At 41.6% G+C, this 19,559-nt stretch overlaps 1 protein-coding gene across 4 annotated transcripts in view; it reads left to right on the forward strand.

Annotated features, from left to right (window-relative positions):
* Positions 1 to 5,662: 5,662 nt before the first annotated feature.
* fhit (fragile histidine triad diadenosine triphosphatase) overlaps positions 5,663 to 19,559 on the forward strand; it is a 354,989-nt gene continuing 341,092 nt past the window's right edge. Inside the window, exon 1 of one of the 4 annotated variants that reach the window (XM_074649370.1) lies at positions 5,663 to 5,755. The gene's annotated coding sequence lies outside the window, so the exon portion shown is untranslated. Of the gene's footprint in view, positions 5,756 to 5,848; positions 5,872 to 19,559 lie in introns of those variants that run through there. The other 3 variants (XM_074649332.1, XM_074649353.1, XM_074649343.1) reach the window with 3 other exon arrangements.

Here is a 19,559-nt window from a genome sequence, read left to right on the forward strand (position 1 = left end):
CAACGCGTTCTCATCCCAACACGTCATATACTGATGCTTTATCAGACCCCTCGGCGTCACTTTTCGGTCACAGTAAACATGTGCTTCATGTTGTGAAGTAAACAAAAACACTTGCTTAGGTTCAGGCAATAAAATCACTATAGTTAGGTTTAGGAAAAAAACAACATGGTTGGGCTTAAAATTACTATGTTTGTACAGTGAAAATGACACTGAACGTTGTGAACAAGGAACATGAACGAACAGCTGATTGTAACATGACGCCCGGGGCACGAGCATTGGTCTCCTGGATGAAAACCTTGTGTTTGTTGGACCCATCCACCTCCCCTCCTGCCCACCCGGTGTGTCTCTTTTCTCTCTTAAAGCTACATCACCACAGCACTTGCCCTGAGCGTTTAATATTGACGCTGATGGGTTTACATTGTAGTTAATGGAAAGCCCGGTGCGTCTCATACGGACGCTAAATGGTGACTTAAGCGTCGGTATCTAACGCCAACGGCCGTGACAAAGCGTCTGTATTTCACGCCCTTGGAATGAGAACAGGCTGGTTCAACATAAAATGCACAGACAGGGCACTCAGCAGATCGCATTCCACCCTGCCTGTTATTATATACGGTATAATAAGCCACTGTGGTGTGGTTGTCGGTCCTCACCAACACGTGCTTCCCCTGCATCAGTTGCTTAAAGTGCTGGAGGACCAAGAGCACTGCCTGAGGCTCGAGGAGGTTGATGTGTCAGTCCTCGGCCGGAGGCCACACTCCACCAACCACTCTCCACCAACCACTCTCCCCAGGCAACTCCCCTCCCACCACGTCAGGGACGCGTCTGTGAACAGCGTGCTATAGGAGGTCACTCATCCGAGCTGCGTTCCCTTTAACAGGTGTTGTGGGGATTAACCAGTAGCGTAGATCGTTCTCTACCGAGGGGGGGAATGGTAACCAAGCATCGCTTGTGTTTCTTGGCATCCAAGCGGAGGCTGGTAACCACTTCTGTAGGCGCCGCATGTGCAACAGCCCCAACGGCAAGACTGGGTGAGCAGCCGCCATGAACCCCAGCGCTGTCACCGTTGCCCCCCCCACCCTCCCATAGTTTGCAAACCGCCTGCAGCAGAGCCGTCCATCTGATTTCCGACAGAGTAGCCCGTAGATTGCATGCATCGAGCGCAACCCCCCAGATATTCTACTGGTTGGTGTGGCAGAGGGCCGCTCTTCTTCCAGTTGATCGCAAAAGCCCTAACTTGATTAGGTGTAAGATCAATCGGGGCGTGGGGAACATTCTCTGGACTTAGCCATGACAATGAGGTCGTTGAGATAAAAGAAGACTCTCATGCCGCGGTTGCGTAGCGGCTGCAGTGCCGTGTCCTCACATCTGTGAAGATGCAGTGGCCAGAGATTAGCCGAACGGTAGTCTGTTGTTCTCGTAGGCTTTCCCCTAGAAGACAAGAATTTCCTGTGTTTCGGAGCCAGCTCGACATGAAAATATCTATTAAGTCGATGGTGGTGAAGCAGTCTCCCGGCTGAACCAGCTCCAGTATCTGTTTGATGGTCAGCATAAATGTCTTGCAGTCAATGCATCGGTTTAGGCCTCGAAGATCCAAAAATGGGTCTGAATTCTCCTGTCTTCTTGGGAACCAGGAAATACGCGGAGTAAAACCCCCTCTGTCTGTCCTGAATGGGGACAACAGACACAGCCTGCTTCTGTAACAAGGCCTATGGGTCTCTGTTAAGAGGTAATCTATCTCTTCCTGGGAAGATAATTTCACCTCCTTGACCCCTATAAACGGAGGAGGAATCCTGCACAACTGGAGAGAATACCCCGGTCTCAGCGCCCGTTCCATCCATCTTCTGTTAACACACAGTTGCGTCGCCACCCCTCATAAAACTGTGTTAGATTACGAGCCACCAGCTGTGATGCAGCAGCTAGAAAGCTGTGATATCCCATCTCAGCACCTCTCCACCGCCAGACCCTCCATAAACGGAAGACTGGCCCATGGGGGGAGCTGACATGGAAAGTGCAGAGCTGGCAATGAGGTCTTTGAACACACCGCCAGTTCACCCGTAAAACAACGGACATCGTGTCACTGCGTTTCATATACAGTTACACGATGTCCATTGTCCCATCTCCCGTGTGGAGATCAGGGAGGAAGAACAAGAAGTGACCAAACCTGTGATGAGGTCCCTGAACGCATCATCTCTGACCCATCAGTGCCTGCTGCAGCATATATTCCTCAAAGTAAAACCTTAAACTTGTGGAAAAATAGAAAATATAGCCCCCTTTAGAGCTTCAGAGGTGTTACAATCTTTTGTTTGCTCATAGTAATGATCCTCGTTCAGAAAGAGTGCTGTGAGACAGATATTTGACCGGGAGGATCATGATTCTTTCAGCAGGGAGATATTTTAACAGTGTGTCTGTCTGTCTGTTGTAGCACACAGATGCTGGATCATTCCTGTCCTACTTCTCCTCTCTCACATCTGGATGACAATTCATCAATACATCTATCTCACGCTGGGGCTGACAAGACAAACTGTTACTTTTATATGACATAAGTCTCTTATTGGATGTTGTCTGACAATGAAAGGCTCTTTTTCTTTTTCATGGCAATTAACAACTGATATAAAAAGCTCCATAAACTTCACAGCTGTTCATGTATAGTGTTATCTTTCATTCATTTAGGCAGATTCCACAACCACCCTTTTCTGCTCAACTCTTTTTAGATTAATAGGGGTGTTAATGTCTCCCGCGATGACTGTCATGTGCAACTCAGCATGGAGATAGATATTTTCTACTGACATGGTATTTTTTATTGCAACATTGCCACCATATAATGGCCTGCTCTGCATTGCAACTCACTTTACACAAGGGCTAAATGTTGGACCATTTGCAATCAGGATATTTTAAAATTCAAATTGTGACGCCTAATTTATTTGGCTGGCTCCCCATATGAGGAGGGATCTTCTTTGTGTCATTCTAGTCTAAATAGGGAACGTAATTATTGTGTCATCTCACAGAAGGGCCAATTGATGCTGATGCAGCTGTTGATGAAACCAGTAAACCCATCAGTTCATATGTCTGAAACAAAATGTATTAGGCCCATCTGGCTGCTCCTATAGGCTATAGGGTTCATTATACCATATGATGAAGAACCTTTTGGCACAAATGACTACTGATAATTTTAATAAGGGTGATGCTATAGGACCCCTCGATTTTAAAGGAGTCCTTGAAATCAAGGGCTTTTTCCTTTGGGAAGTCATGTAAATATGAAGGCCTGTTTCTGCTGTTTCTCGTGGACAAGTTGAAATTTTCTCCTATTGGTGGCATGAGGAGAAACAAAGCATTGATATTCATCCTCTCGGGAGCATTAACCCAAATAACATGGAAATGTGGTGAACACATGGTAATGTTTGTGATGTAACCATTTCAACATCCACAGATCACTGACTGTCTGGTACGTTGTAAAGATAATTGCCGGTTCTGATGAACTTTATCATCTTATGTTAGTTATATTAGTTTATTACACAGTATTTGTTGTTGAATACTCGATTCTGATTGGTCGATCACAGTGTTCTGCGGTCTATAATTTCTATATAGCAGACTGTTGCTATGGGCGCAGTTCTGATGTCGGACTCTGGCGGACCGTTTCTGTGTCAAGTTATTGATTTCTTCAGTCAGTAACCGTGTAATAAGCGGGATAATGTACAGCTAGCGGGTCGTTGTTGTGAAACAATCCCCTTCAGGGCGATGAGATGCTCTGCGTCGGGGTGCAGCATCTGTCTGGGATTCAAGATGGGCCTGTCATACTGGTCGTCATCAATTCAAAAGAACATAAATTCATGGTGGACACTGGAGCAACATACTCAAGCATTGGAAAGAAAGGCCCTGACATCCCCCTCTCTAATCAAACTGTTAAAACAGTATGTTTCTCTGGGAAGCACATGGATGACAGGTTGGGGCGCCCACATAGGTGACCATCAAGATCAAGGAAAAACAAGGTTAAGATCACCTTTTCTTCTGAAGTATTTATAGTGTGTCCTTACCATACAGCTTAGTAATTGTGTATTTTGAACTACATTTAAAAAATAACTTAATATTATTGTTGAAATCATATACTGTATGTATGATGCTAAGAGTCAAAGCTAACGTAGCAGACCTTGCTAGCTGCCATTTATCTGAAATATTAGCAAAAATGTCATTCCAGCAACATGTCTTTACCACAACAGCTTTAGGGGTTGCGGTAAGGACATTAGACAGTAGAATTGCAATATCTGTAAAAAAAACCAACATATTTTACATCGTTTGTGTATGAAGACTGACATCTATGGTTACTGACTACTGACTATATACTATTTTTCAGGGTGTAGAGAAAATCAAGGAATCCCATATTTTAAAAAAAATATATTTTTATATCAATATTTAGAATGATTCAAAAAGCTTGATGAAAATGGATTTAAATGTTTTAAGAATATTATAGAAATTTTAAAAAGCTAAATAAACATTTTTGTAATGTTGCGATAAAGACATTTAGTAAGAACAAGTGATGACAACTGTAAAAAATAAACACGTTACAGATTAAAATCTCAACCACTATATGTAATTTTGTGAACCTGTTATTACATACTCTGATGTTTATAATTAAACACCCTTACATGCTCTTGTTTTCACATTACTGTTGAACTCGCCGTGGAACTGCATCACCTGTTGCTCATGCATTGGAGGCCAAAGGGATTAGTGTTGCTGCGCAGGGAAAAATAGTTTGAAATGGAAACATACAATTTGGCCTAGATATTGGCCATACACATGAGAGCATATTGTGTGAAAACATAGTTATGAATATTATATTCCATCTCTGCTAATAAATCCCCCGAAATGTTGCACACTGTTCCTTTAAATACTATGCTTCCAACAAAAGAGATGCGTTACAAAATGATTCAAAATTAAAACATCTCCTTTCTTTTGAAGATTTTAAAATTCTACCCTCCAGTCTGTGAATGCTACTTCACAGGTATTCTTTACCACTGTGTCAATTGTGTTGTGAATTTTTACATTCTCTTAAAGGGACTATTTGTAACTTTCAGAAATGCTTCTTAACAGCGACACCTGTGGCCGTGAAATCAACGAAAGTCAGCGTCGAGCTCGCGCTTGCTCGCTCTAAATAGACATGAACGAGCATCGCTCAAAACAGTGAGGCGACACACGTCAGCTAAAACCACAATATCACTCTATATTTCAGCTGCTTGGCAGTAATGTTAGCTGACCAGACGAAGGTCTCTCCATGAACATGATTTAGATCTGATCTTAGTGTTGAGCGAGCTGAGAACGTGCGCGCTCTCTGAGTGAAGGCAGGCAGGCAGAGGAGGAGAGGCAGCGGCCACACGCGAACGCGCATATGCGAGCGCGCATGTGTGGCGACCCGCTACATTTATACGCTTAAAAAGTTACAAATAGTCCCTTTAATACATCCATGGCTCAAACTGTACATGTTCCTGTGCACAAACCTCTCTTAGAAAACAGATCGTGATCTAAACGTGGATGTGTGTTTAAATAAAGGATACAGTGTATAAAATTAATTTAAAAAGTCATAATATAAATTGTCCCAATTATTCCCATGTGCCATGAACGCAACATAAAGTTTGCCTTCCTCTAACTGGTGGTACTTGTAGTTTTTATAAAAGTGACACTGTGGTGATTTCAGCTCTACAGCGCGCACTTAAAAACTACTCTTCCCACAATGCAAGCGCCCGAGTCTTCCTGTCATACGAAGGTGAGCGTCTAACGCATGTATTTGTTGTTTAAACGGGCTGTTAAATGTGGCAGCAGTGGTATTGTTTCTCAGTGACTCCAGGAAGCCTTCATTTAACTCACGGCTCTGATTTTACGGTAACCGTTAACGTTATCTCCGCTAACGTTACACGTGTTGGTGTGTGTACAGTAAGCCGAGACATCCGGAAGCTCTCAGTCCCTTTAAACGAGACAACCTGTCTCACTGTGGGTGGTGTTGACTGACTGAGAACTCTTCAGTGGGGACTACAGTGTTAGACAGACCGGTGTCCCGGTGTCCCTGAATCCACACCGGTCCTCTCAGCAGTGTATCTGTCAGCTCCGGTAAAGTAAACTGTAGTAGCTCTGCTCCTCCGGTCTGAACGAGTCTCAGCCTGTGAGACTCGAGATGGGAATTCCGTCTCTTTTTAGTGATCCAGATCATTTGGCTCAGCTCACCAAGAAGAGTCGACCCCTTCGACTCCCAAACGGCTCTTCATTTTACCACTTCTGCCTTTTATAATTCAGCCAAATTTAGCGCTGTTTTGACCTATGATTAGTATGTGTGCACATATATCACTTAAATTATTCAATATAATTATACTAAACCTTATAATTTCCAGAATACCATAATTTTAAATGCTGCTTCGTTTCCGACTGTCACTCATCTTGTCTGCTATTCGCGCACCGCACTGCTCTCTCTCTCTCTCTCTCTCTCTCTCTCTCTCTCTCTCTCTCTCTCTCTCTCTCTCTCTCTCTCTCTCCTCTTCTTTCTGCTGTGTACCTGTAGACCATCAGCGCGCCGCCCCTCCCTGCTTGATGGTATGATCCTTGTCTGTCATCACCTGATTGGTCATTAACACAACATGCAGTCCCAGTCAGTGCATGGAGTGCCGTGGTGCGGAGAAGATCATCCTATCATTCTGCCTTGAATTAATTAAAGAAGAAAGAAAAAAATCGTTCACGTAAAAGATCCGGCTCTTTGAACCGGCTCGTTCGTGACCAGCACATCACTGGGTGAGACTCGTTCTCACAGTGAAGAGCCGTTGGTTTAATTCGGCAGGATTAATGAAGTGTTATTTTCTGAGGCTAAATGGTCGCTAAATGTCAGCGCCTCTTCCTCACCGGGTTGCTTCTCAGCTGGTAGACTATACTGGGTCAAATGTAAACACACTATAGTTTCTCTATGTGATTCACAAAGATTTTATCAGGATATTCATGAATGATTATGAGATATTTATATTTGCCTGTAAACAAAACAACTACAAGCTTCTCCACAATTTGTGTTTGGTGGGACACAGAGAGCTGGTTTCTAACCGGACATTATTATATGGAGCAACCATAGACTAGTGGACGTAGTCATCGTGACGTCACCCATTGCTTTATGGAGCTGCCACTTAAAGGTCCCATATTATAAAAAAGTGAGATTTTCATGTTTTTTTATTATAAAGCAGGCTTAAGTGCTATATAAATACTGTGAAAGTATCAAAACACTCAATCCACAGAGAAATACACACAGCCCGTATTCAGAAACTCTGCATTTGAAACAAGCTTTCAAGATTTCTATCCATTTGTGATGTCACAAATATACATTATTTAGACCCTTTACACAGTTTTAAATGTAAACATTCTAAATGTGTCCCAGTTTATTTCCTGGTTGCAGTGTATGTGAATGTCATCAGCTGACAGGAAGTACACATGGACCCAAGCTGTGGCCTAGCAACTCAATTCTGTTGCAGTTCCGTCAAAATGCGCTAAAACGGAGCATTTAAGACAGAGGGTGAATACAGGCATATTCAAGCCGACAGTATGAGAAAAATAAAGTTTTTTTTTAACATTACAGCATGTAAACATGTTCCAGTAGAAACACAAAATACAAGTATGAACCTGAAAATGAGCAGGATATGGGACCTTTAATATGGTGTCCCAAAGAGTCTCGTAAGTATTCACAAACACATGTGATGTTATGTAACTTGTAAAACACAATGCACAAATAAATACAGATCTGATTTGTTTCAGCAAATCTGTGTCTGTGCCTCTAATATATATAACTCACATATCATCATTAGTACATCAACTTAGCATTTTTCAAAGGAAATATATTTGTGAATCTTCACTTACATGTGTGGATTCTTTTGAGACTCTTGTTACCGTGCTGTTACACACAAAATCCACAAATGCAGGGAGCGTCGTAAAATGTCATGTGACTTGTGTCTCGTAAAACACAACGCACAAATAAATGTAGAGTGATTTGTATCTGTGAAACTGTATCTCTGCCTCTAATTTACAACTCGTTTATCATCATTTGTAAATAAACACACGCTCTCTCCCTCTCAAACGCACGCTCGCTGACGTTACGGGCCGCTGTGATTGTAAAAAGGTGGCTGCATGGTGGAAACCTGCCTCGTCTCGTCGTCACCCCAACAACACATTAACTCTCTAGGAAACAAACACTTGCAAAACACTGGCGGTGATCAAACACGGTTTTAATAATAATTCAAATTTGAAACGGTAATACGAACCGCTGCATATTTTACCGTTGTTAATCGTGAAATCGGTGACCGTTACATCCCTAATTGGAGAAGATTTGAAACTAGCGATTGAGACCATAAACTTATGTTTCAATATCTGGTTTGTTTTATTATTGGAGCAATACTGGCCTATATGATAGACTATACTTGATATGATACCGAGCCGAATAGTCAGACTTTATTTCATGGCTGCCCAATTCCATCAAAGGGAAATATTCTTGTCACTTAATCCACACCTCCTCAGCCTGATGTATTTGGTATCTCTGGAAACTTTGTGACCTCCACTAGCATTTAGATCTATAAGCTACTGCGTAGGCTAATACATCACGGCTGTATAACTTTGCATCCTAATAATGGAGTGGGGTTATGACCAAAGACCCACATCCAAACCCTTGTAGAGACATTACCAGGACACAGTGTAAAGGCCAGCAGCTTCAGAAGTCTATTCTACTTCAGTCTTGTGTTTAGATCTCTCTTATCAGGACATGCATCTCTAGTGCTCTACATAACCTATAGAGTGAGGGGCATTTTAAAAATCACTTTCTGGAAAAGGAGCTGGAATAATGCATGTTCCAGCAGGTTGAAAATAAGCCGTCCCATCACTTTTTGGACCATGAACATGAATTGTGTGCGTACCTGAACGTGATCATTTTGAAATTGAAGGCGATATGATTCGGCCCGTTGTGATTTACGCCGCCTGCTTTACTGGCAGCGTGACAGGACTCTATGCTGCACTTGATGGATAGTACGGCCATTGCATTTCAATTATGCTTTGCTTTTTTTGGTGGTATGGAAAATCTTTTTATTTAATTATTATTTTTTTTGCCATCTAAAAACTTTATTTTGTGACACAGTTCTAGGGCTTTCATGATAATGATTATTGGAAACATAATGGAAGTGTATGACCACCAGCAGCATGCCTTCAACACCTAATAAGTTGTGGATTTTAGAATGAGCAACAGTTTTCATGTCAATGGTTGCCAGCATATCACAGAGTAGGCCTTTAGTCTTTAGTTTACAGGAAGATGTTTAGGACTGTGGTGAAAGTACAGCTTAGAGGACATAGAGGAGGAGGTCTATCTCTTCCATATTGCCCATTAAAGGAAAATCACCAGAGTCCCAGAGGCAGAAAAGACCCACTTGAGTTACATCTGAGTCATGTTGTATCATGTTTATTGAATTGGTGTAGAAATAAAAATGTCAAAGTGAGACATTGTAGTTTCAGGAGCAGTTGTGTTGGAGGGTTATAATAATAATCTAATATGGAGTACGGAAGCTGCCAAAATCAAAAAATAAATGACTCAATGAATAAATATATACTGTATGCCATTAAAAGTAGCAAAAAATAAAAAAAAGTTATCATTAGATAATTGATAAAATGTGACATAAATTGATATTTCTGTTTAAATTTGCTTTTTTTTAATTTACTAACCTTTGTATTATCTGCCTTATTTATTTACTCTTCTGTTTAATTTCCACTTTTATTCACGTATTTATTTTTATGAATTTTTAATTAATTAGTGAATTTTTGCATTTATTTTATATTTTTTAAATGTATGTATTTATTTGTGTTTAAGCATTTATTTATTTATGTATGATTTTCCCTTTCCAATTTATTTCCCCAAACTTATTTATCTCTGTATTCTTTTCTTCACACATACATTTTTACATTTCTTCTTCATTATGAAAATGGGGGTCATGCTTTCAGTGTTAGCGGTCGAACTCAGAAAGAGCAGAGCAGGTAGGAAGTAGGCTAGAGCTAAAATAAAAGCCTCTCGTCTACGAGATGGGTCTCTTGAGACAGCGGGGTTGATGAATCATGTTTCAGATGTCCAGCCTGTCTGTCCTCACAATCAGCAGCTGTCAGTTCTTTCTCTGCACAGACAGTTTGTGTTTATCTGTTTACCTTCACAAGTCGATGGTTAGTCACTGCTCCGTGCGCACGAGACGCCGCGGGCTCGTTAACCCGGCGGTGCGGCCAGATCGCTATCAGGTGCGCCTGCCAAAGTGCGTCGGGAGCGTGCCAAACCAAACGCACTTTTGGTAATTTTGTGGCCAGGCTCTCTTGGCGCACCTGTGGTGCACTTGGAATTATTAGAACTGTCCCCGTCATGACGCACTGACAGTTTGGGAAACACACCTGTTGATGTGCTGAATTTATTCATCTATAAATGCTTTAAAATGATAAATTTGGCTGCTGAGACTAAAATAGAGACATTCTGGGGAATGTTTTTTACTTTACATTGCCTTACACGTCCATTTTTAATGTCTGAAGACGTTTGTTTGTGTCAAGACGACACGAGACACCCTGTTAACGCGTCCATTTTTAACGTCTTAGTGGGCGAGAGGGACCGAGTTGCTGCGCGAGAGACGTTGAATTGCTGTTTAGTGGATGAAAGTCGGTAAATATTTGCTCAAAGTTACCTACTGAAGCTTTAAGTGTCCTCCTGGTTGAACCCGGTTACATTGTGTTTAAGTAGCCTATCACCTCAGAAATGTATTATTACATCTTTTGTGTAAAAGAATCCACATAGTCTTTATATTTTGTAATTTAGGTGTTGGCGTGTTATCTAGATGACTTTTGATTAACTGTAGAACTGTAGATACCGTTGGAATGTTTTGTGTCACCTTAATACAGTTTTTAATAGAGCAATCCATGTTACATGCTTTATATTATTAAACTCATCCAATTTAAGTATATTTCAACATCTCGCGCTCAGTGACTCACACCTTCGCTCGCCTTTTTTCTGGCTTGGCGCCTTATAGCCCCTTTCACAGCCTGTTCCAGGCGGGACTGTCGAGCCGTTATTCCACCTCGCTGTTGAAAGGTACAGAGGCAGAATGGGGGTGGGGGGGCAGAGATCCTTCATGAGGATGGTTTTCTGCTCGTGGATACTGTTCTGTGTGCTTATGTCACGTGCACACTCCTGGTTTTTATGTGCGCAGGTTTTGACACTAATTAAACACCATATTACAGTAACTGGAATAATTATGTATGGAACAATTATTTCACACCCTAAGAATCAGCAGTATATTAAAATCAGCATCATCTCTGTGAAGGTTCTCATTTGTCCAGGTCACTGGATGTCTTGTAGTTCTGAACTTTGAGGCTTCATCAATTTGAAACTGATTAATGAAAACAGACAAAGTCCAGTTGCTTTAAATTATCTGCTCCACTTGTGTCGAGGAAAACTTTCAAACGAAAAAGTTCTCATGCTTTACGAAGACTTTATTTAAGTATTACACTAAGCGCTGAATTTATTACATTTATCAACTTTCTTTTGTTGCTTAGTTTATAATGTAATAATGTTCTACACAAAACTGCTATTACATTATGCGCTCATGGTTTTATTACATTATGTGCAGTTGTTACATTAAGACAACTACAGGTATGTTTCCCAAACTGTCAGTGCGTCATGACAGGGAGCGCGCTAATAATTCCAAGTGCATCACAGGTGCGCCAAGGGAGCCTGGCCACGACATTACCAAAAGTGCGTTTGGTTTGGCACACTCCCGACGCACTTTGGCAGGTGCTCCTGACAGCGATCTGGCCGCACCGCCGGGTTAACGAGCCCGCGGCGTCTCGTGCGCTCAGAGCAGCAACTAACCATCGACTTGTGAAGGTAAACAGATAAACACAAACTGTCTGTGCAGAGACAGAACTGACAGCTGCTGATTGTGAGGACAGAGAGGCTGGACATCTGAAACATGATTCATCAACCCCGCTGTCTCAAGAGACCCATCTCGTAGACGAGAGGCTTTTATTTTAGCTCTAGCCTACTTCATACCTGCCCTGCTCTTTCTGAGATTGACTGCTAACACTGAAAACATGACAGCAACTCCCCCATCATTTGCATAATGAAGAAGAAATGCATGAAGAAATGTAAAAATAAATGTATGAAGAAAAGAATACAGAGATGAATAAGTTTGGGGAAATAAATAAGGGGTGAAATGCTAGGGGAAAATCATGCATGAATAAATAAATGAATAAATTCTTAAACACATAAATAAATACATACATACATCTAAAAATAAATATAAAGTAAATAAAAAATAAGAGCAAAAATAAACAAATAAATGCAAAAAAATACATTAATACAAATAAATACAAAAATAGATCAATTTAAAAATAAATACATAAATATATGTGGTAATTAAACAGAAGACTACATAAAAAAGGAAATTAAAACAGAAATATGAATTTGTGTCACATATCAATTACTTAATGACTTCATCTATTTTTAATATTTATTTTGATACTTTTAATGGATATTTATTTATTTATCGAGTCATTTATTTTGGCAGGTTCCGTCCTCCATAAACTAAAACTAAAATGAAAATAACCAATGAAAAATATTGTTACTGAAACATACTTAATTGAAACTAAATAAAATCTTTATCCTCTAAAGGAACAGTGTGTAGGATCTGGCGGTATCTAGCAATGAGGTTGCACATTACAACTTCTCCCGTGTGCCGAGAGTGCTGCAGAGCTACGGTGGCCGACGTGAAAACGTGAATGGCCCTATATACTGTAGAGCTAGTTGTAAGAGTAGAGTGTAGAGTGTGTGTGTGTACGTTGAAAGTGAGTGGTGAAGCAAGAGTGAGAGAGTGGCAGCGAAGTAAGGTTATCAACTCCGGCCCAAGCAGGAAAAGTAAACAGAGTTTGGTTTGTCCGTTCTGGGCTACTGTAGAAGCATGGTGATGCAACATGGCGGACTCCGTGGAGAGGACCCGCTCCCTATGTAGATATAAACGGTTACTTTCAGGTGATTATACACTACAGAAAACATGCTTCTTAATATTTAATTCCATTTCTGCCAATAGATCCCTCTAATTATACACACTGGTCCTTCAACAAAAACTGAAACTAAACTGAAACGATATTACCTGCTTAAAAAAACCCAATAAAAATGAACATAAATTAATTTCAGTTGTAGTGTTTTTTTTTAGCTCTTAATATATCACTACTGAATAATACTATTAGTACTACTGGAATTTCCGTCATCTCGCGTGACATTGAACCACAAAAACTGAACAGACTTGAACTTCCAGGAGATGGCGCTATGACGCGAAGATTAAACATGAAATATTATGGCCAGTAGTTCTCCAACCATGTATTCTGTATGTATATAGCTACACACATCGGAGACATTATAGCAGGTAACAGGTGTTTTCATTCATCCTGGCCGATTGCATTTGTGCTGAGGTCAGGAGAATCAATGCTGGGATGTATGTGAGGTCACTGATACCTACTGTACCTCTCTACCTATAGAGCCGACGTTGTGTGTGTAGTCTGGGTTAGTACTCTCATTGCTACTAGCTTTCTCACTGGAATTCCATGTGTCATGTTAGCTAACCAGAGCTGACAGGCTAAGACAAGCAGTCTGAAAACGTTTTAAAAATGCAAGAACAAGGGCTGCATACACATTTACCTTTCATCAGCATGTTGAGTAGCTTGAGAGCCTAGAAAAGGCGTCTTCTGTGTGTGTGGGCCATATAACTAAAAATAGGGAGTTATGTGTGTGTGTGTGCTGAGCGAGCAGCTGTCACTGGAATGAATGAGTGGCATTTTGAAACTCATAATTCTCATAATTAATACATTCATACCCTAACATACCATACATCCAGGGTGTCTCCTGTATGAAATGGCTGAATCCTCACTGTCCTGCGTTATTATAAACTAGCCTGATTATGGCTGAGCCATACACTGTCTCACTCCCTCTTCCTCTCCTCAGGTCTCATTAGCTCTGTGTTGATGACTGTGTAGTTGCTGTGGCTGCTTTGACATACAATATGTTGATGTATGCTTTTCTAAAATCAGGGTTTCCCTGTCATTGCAGCGCGTTTTTACGCCGCGTAAAAAGCTGCAAAAGCAGCAACGCTACAAAATAACGCCGATGAGAACGAATCATCTACAGTCATTCTGTTAGAATGCCGGGGAGGAACTGGTGGTTTAGTAATGCGCGATGATGAGCACTGATAAAAACGATGTTCAATTTTCTGAATCTGCTCTTTTGATTTACAGAACATGATTTTACAGGGCAAACACTGCAATGTTCAGATGTTATTTATAGTAGTAATAATGGTCCAAAATGATGTAAAATTGCAGTGTGTTTTCAGTTCATCAAAGTTAATTGTAACATTTTGGTCGCCTAAAAATGTCTTATTCAGCGTTTAGCTTAGCTTCGCCCTCTCGTGTGACTTCTGGTTGCAAAGAACCAAGATGGCAACGGCCACAATATTGAACTCCAGGCTTCAAAACGGCAGTCCACAAACCAATGAGTGACGTCACAGTAACTGTGTCCACTTCTTGTATACAGTCTATGTTCTACAGTAGTGGTGCCCAACCAGTGGATCGTGATCTACAAGTCGATCGTGGGTGCCTACAGGTCGATCACAAAATAATATTTAGATATGAGTGTAGGCGTATGTATCACTATCACCCAACACAGAACTTTGTAGTGTCAGTGTCTCGCATTCAACCTGTCAGTCCGTGCATGTTTATTTTGTTGTCATATACTGCCATCGCTGAGTGGCTTAAGATCAGATGTCAATCGAATGCAAGTACCATGATGGAATGCAAGTATGGCGACTCTTTATCGACAAAGACAGCCTGAACTTGAGCCGTGATGACTAACGACAAGTGGATTAAGCTGCGGAACAAATAACGGTTGCTGGAACAGATAAGAAACGGAAGATCTACCATTTTCACACGGAATGGAAAGAGGAATTTTTTATTCATTATGTCAAACTCAAAATGTGTGTTGCTTTATGTGCGAAGCCTGTATAGTGCTAGCAAAGAAGGGGAACCTAGAACAGCAACATTAAAACCATGTTTAAACCCACAAGAGGGATTTCCCAACCAAAAGTGAGCTCTGAAAAAAGTAAGCTTCAAGAACTGAAATCTCAACCAGCAACACAACAGTCCATGAAGCCCAACGCCGGGGGGAAAAGCAGCCGCCACGGCATCATATCGAGTGAATAACGTTCTTGTGAAACATAAAAAGCCATTTAATGATGGAGAGATGGTGAAGGAGGCATTTGTGGAGGCTGTGGATTCACTGGTTGCAGATTTTAAAAATAAAACTGAAATCATGCTGGCAGTTAAGGATATTCAGTTCTCCAGAAAAAGAGTAACACGTCAATGTGTGGACAGAGCGGATAACATCGAGGCTCGACTAAAAAAAAGGACTTTGACTGTTGAGTGTTTTTCCCTTCAGTTTGATGAATCCACAGACGTGGCACGGTTGCATATTTACATTCGAATGGTGTTCGACAACAGTGCCAAAGAGAAGATACTGGACATTTTGCCACTGACAGGAGGGGGAAAAAAACTAAAAGTATAATTGAAATGATCAGCTCTGAAAAAGATGTAGCTCAACTCGATAGTTGCCGTTACATTGAGCTTGTTCAGAGCATTGCATCGGAGTTTGAAAGACTTTTCACAGACTTTGCATCGCTCGAACCGGTCACCTCATATCGTGTTTCCCGTTTGGCACAGACATTGATGTGGATGACACCATTCCTGCTGGACACTACATACTGCAGTGGAGAAGTAAATTCTCACCCTTCAGAATGGCGTTCAGATGAAATCTAGAGCATCCACTGACATAAAGGGTGAATTTTGGCACCTGCTCTCAGAGGAGAAGCATCCTAACATAAGAAGATGTGCCTTTTGCCTGTCAGCCCTATTTGCATCAACATACCTGTGTGAGTCTGCCTTCTTTCACATGAAAACCCTAAAGGCCAAGTTCAGATCCACCGTGACAGATGGTCACCTATCCGCCTGCCTGAGAGTTGCCACTAGCTGCTACACCCCTGATTATGCAAGTATAATGGTCTCCTCCTCCCAATGCCAGATATCCCATTAAGTTAAATCACTTTGTGTCTGCTGTATAACAGTAGCTTTCTGCGGGACAGAGACTTAGATTTGGAAGTGGTAGATCTTATATTGAAAAATGTAAAAGTAGATCCGAAGTGTAAAAATGATGGATGGTGCAATTTAATTTTGGCTGTCTCAAGATAAAAATGCGCCAACAGAGCACCTGACCACACCTCATTTAAAGACCAACACCCACGGGCGCACAGATGGGCGCAAGTACATCTGCTACTTACACAACGTGGGCGCTGGGCGTGAAAATGACAACTGCGTAGGTCTGAAACTGGTAACGACTGTTGCGCCGGGTGTAAGTTCGGGCCCTATATGTTGTTGGTCCATTGGCTTCTAACCCAACACTCGATGAATCCATTTCACAAATTATATAAATCAAAGACATCACAAATTCAATTTCACTGTTGGACATATATTCATGGTATGTGCAGTATTTCTCCTACTCTATATGCAAGCAGCAGTGGCTGTGGTGTATGTGGAGGTGTGTGTGTGTGTGTGTGTCCAGACACAGTGGGGCTTAGCTAGCTGTCAGTAAACACCTCCAAACGTTATGCTGATTGCTTGTTAGTTACCTCCGCCATGGCCGAAGGCCTAGGAAGGAGGTTGTGTTTTCAACGGCGCTGTTTTGTTGGTTTGTTTGTTTGTCCGTTAGCAGGATTACTCCAAAAGTCCGGGATGGAATTTAATGACATGTTTTGAAGGGATAAGGTGTGGCACAATGAACAATCCATTAGATTTTGGTGGCGATCCGGATCATGATCCGCGTGCAGGATTTTTTTTTAAGGATTCCAATCAGCCAGAACATTAAGACCTCTGGGTATAACACATGCGCAGTGTAACTGATGACGCATGACCCTGCCTCTTTCCTTCAGAGAGAAAGACAGAGAGAGAGCGGGGGGATGGGGGCAACAACTGTAGATTCTGAGTTTTTTTCACATTAAACTCTGTGTAATTACAGTCGAGTTCGACCAAAGCACACTCGGTGAGTTTTGTTTTGTTTCTATCCAGTTTGAATGAAGTGTTTTACAATGCTCCGCTACGTACAGCTGATCTCAACATAAACAAAATTACACGTGGATGATGGCGCAAGCTGAATGGAGAGGGGGGGGGGGGCGTAGGTCTGCGCTCTCCGAGTGCCCTTCTAGTTAAACATGTGTTTATGTGAGCTGACTAACATTGTGTATGCTTGGATAAGTTAAGCAGGAAATGCGTGTTATGTGAATTACTACATCAACAGGACTTACCTGATGATTATGATGATGCAAAAAAGACAGAGGATAGACTATACAAGTGTAGCAGTGAAGGTCATATTAGGGTCGTTTGGAGATGAGCCAGGCCTGCATAGAATCGATCACCGGCGATCGTTGCGCAATGTACGCCGGATAGATTTGTGTCCGACTTGTTCCCGTCTACCTCTGATGTCATGCACACGTGGGCAACAATAACCACACGAGATCGAGGCCGCCACAGTTTTTAGAGCCAGGCGCCGCAGTTGTTCTCCACCGACTGCAAGACCCAGGGCATGATGGGAAACAGCTGGCTGACACCTGATCAAAGGGCTGATTGGCTCTTAGTTTTGACAGCAAACACCACGTCTTGTAAAAAGTCGCAACTTTCTGTGTAATTGTAATATTTAACGCTAGATTGTAGGATATTAGTTTCATGTTGTGCAGTGAAGGTTTCATCTGTTAACAAACACATCTTGTGTGGTTGATAATAATGATTAAGTGCACATATTCACTATTTTAAAGGCAACGCCATCTTTTCTTGTAGTTTCTACCAGTGGTGATTTGCATTGATACATGTAAGCTCGGTGGAGCCAGCGGTGTGTATTTACATAAAGCATTAACAGTGTGCGTCATTAGATCAATGACACTGTATCCCCTCAGATCCCACTGACCTGCTTTGCATCATAACTCCACATGGAGATTAGCGAAACAGGGATGCACAATGTAAGAGACCCCGTTTCAATTATGCACCATTTATTCATGCCACAACAATGCCTCGCACAGTTGATTTGGTTCCTTCTGCTTCATGTATAATTCAACAGGGTGCACGTTGATTCTCTCAAAGCGCTGTATTTTCCCAGCTCATCCGACATGCAGACATATTGTGTTAGTGCATTGTTGTGCGTCACTTCTGTCCTGACACGCATAAGTTATAGGCCCCGATCTCAACGTCCACACTCACAGACTCACAGACTCTGAGGCGCGTTCACCGCAAAGTCCGTGAGGGGGTTCAGGGCTGTTCCACTGTCAGATTGTCGAGTCCTTGAGGGGCTCTCTCACAGACATCTTGAGCCCGTTATGAACACTTTCTATAACTCCGCATTTCTTCAGACTTTGCCTGAGGGAATTACCCACAATTCATAGCGTTATGACGTTAAACAGAGGGTCTCCGCGGTTACCAGGATAAGCCCAGAGGCGTTAAAAAAAGAAAAAACGACAGGTAAACAAAGAGGACGGCACATGGGTGTTCAGCCTGGCATATTTAAATTTACACAGAAACATTAACATTAAAGATTTAGGACGAAACATAAAAAACACATGAACTCAGAGGACTGCAAGCGTTAGACTAGATTACACACCTGGTTTATTCATCAACCAGTTCTTTTAATTTCTCTTAAAGCTGTAGTAGTCAGTATATTTTTGGCATTTTTGGGCAAAAATTCCATAATAACCTTTCAGCATATTGTAATTCAAGTGTTCTGAGAGATAACTAGACTTCTGCTCCTCCTCATGGCTCTGTTTTCAGGATTTAAGAAAATCTAGTGCGTGACGGGAGACTTTGGCCAATCACAGGTCATTTCAGAGAGAGAGCGTTCCTATTGGCTGTGCTCCGGAACTTGGCGTTCCTTCTCCAGATTTCACAATGGCGGCGGCGTCACAAATGAGGCGAGAAATAGGCATTAATGTAACATAATATTGTTGATCAGCGCTGCCCAGTTTGATCGTTTGGTCGGAGTTCGCGAGTGATTGACAGCCGGCTCTCATAGACGGCAGATGGACAGCAGACCTCAGATCAGCTCTTACTGCTTGTTTTCCTCCAGTCTGTGAAATCTTGCAGATGCCATTAGGAGCACCGGAGGACACAGAGGCACAGGATTTTTTTCAGGTTACCTGTTTCATGTACTACTGTCACGATATAGCGACCGCTTTATAAAAATATTTTTTTTTAATCATATTATATGGAGATATCTCCAATCTCGCCTACTTTAGCTTTAATTGTGATTTTTGTTAATTTTTTGAACACTATACTATGGGGAAAAAGTTGAATCAAACACTACTAGGGACTTTTACTGTGGAAAATTTCTAAATTGATACAGTAAAAATGTTTGACTTTCAGCATGCAAGCAATTATATTGAGCCAGACACATTTTTTTTTTT

The sequence above is a fragment of the Sebastes fasciatus genome, chromosome 1 (genome assembly GCF_043250625.1).
Source record: "Sebastes fasciatus isolate fSebFas1 chromosome 1, fSebFas1.pri, whole genome shotgun sequence".
Lineage (NCBI taxonomy): Eukaryota > Metazoa > Chordata > Actinopteri > Perciformes > Sebastidae > Sebastes > Sebastes fasciatus.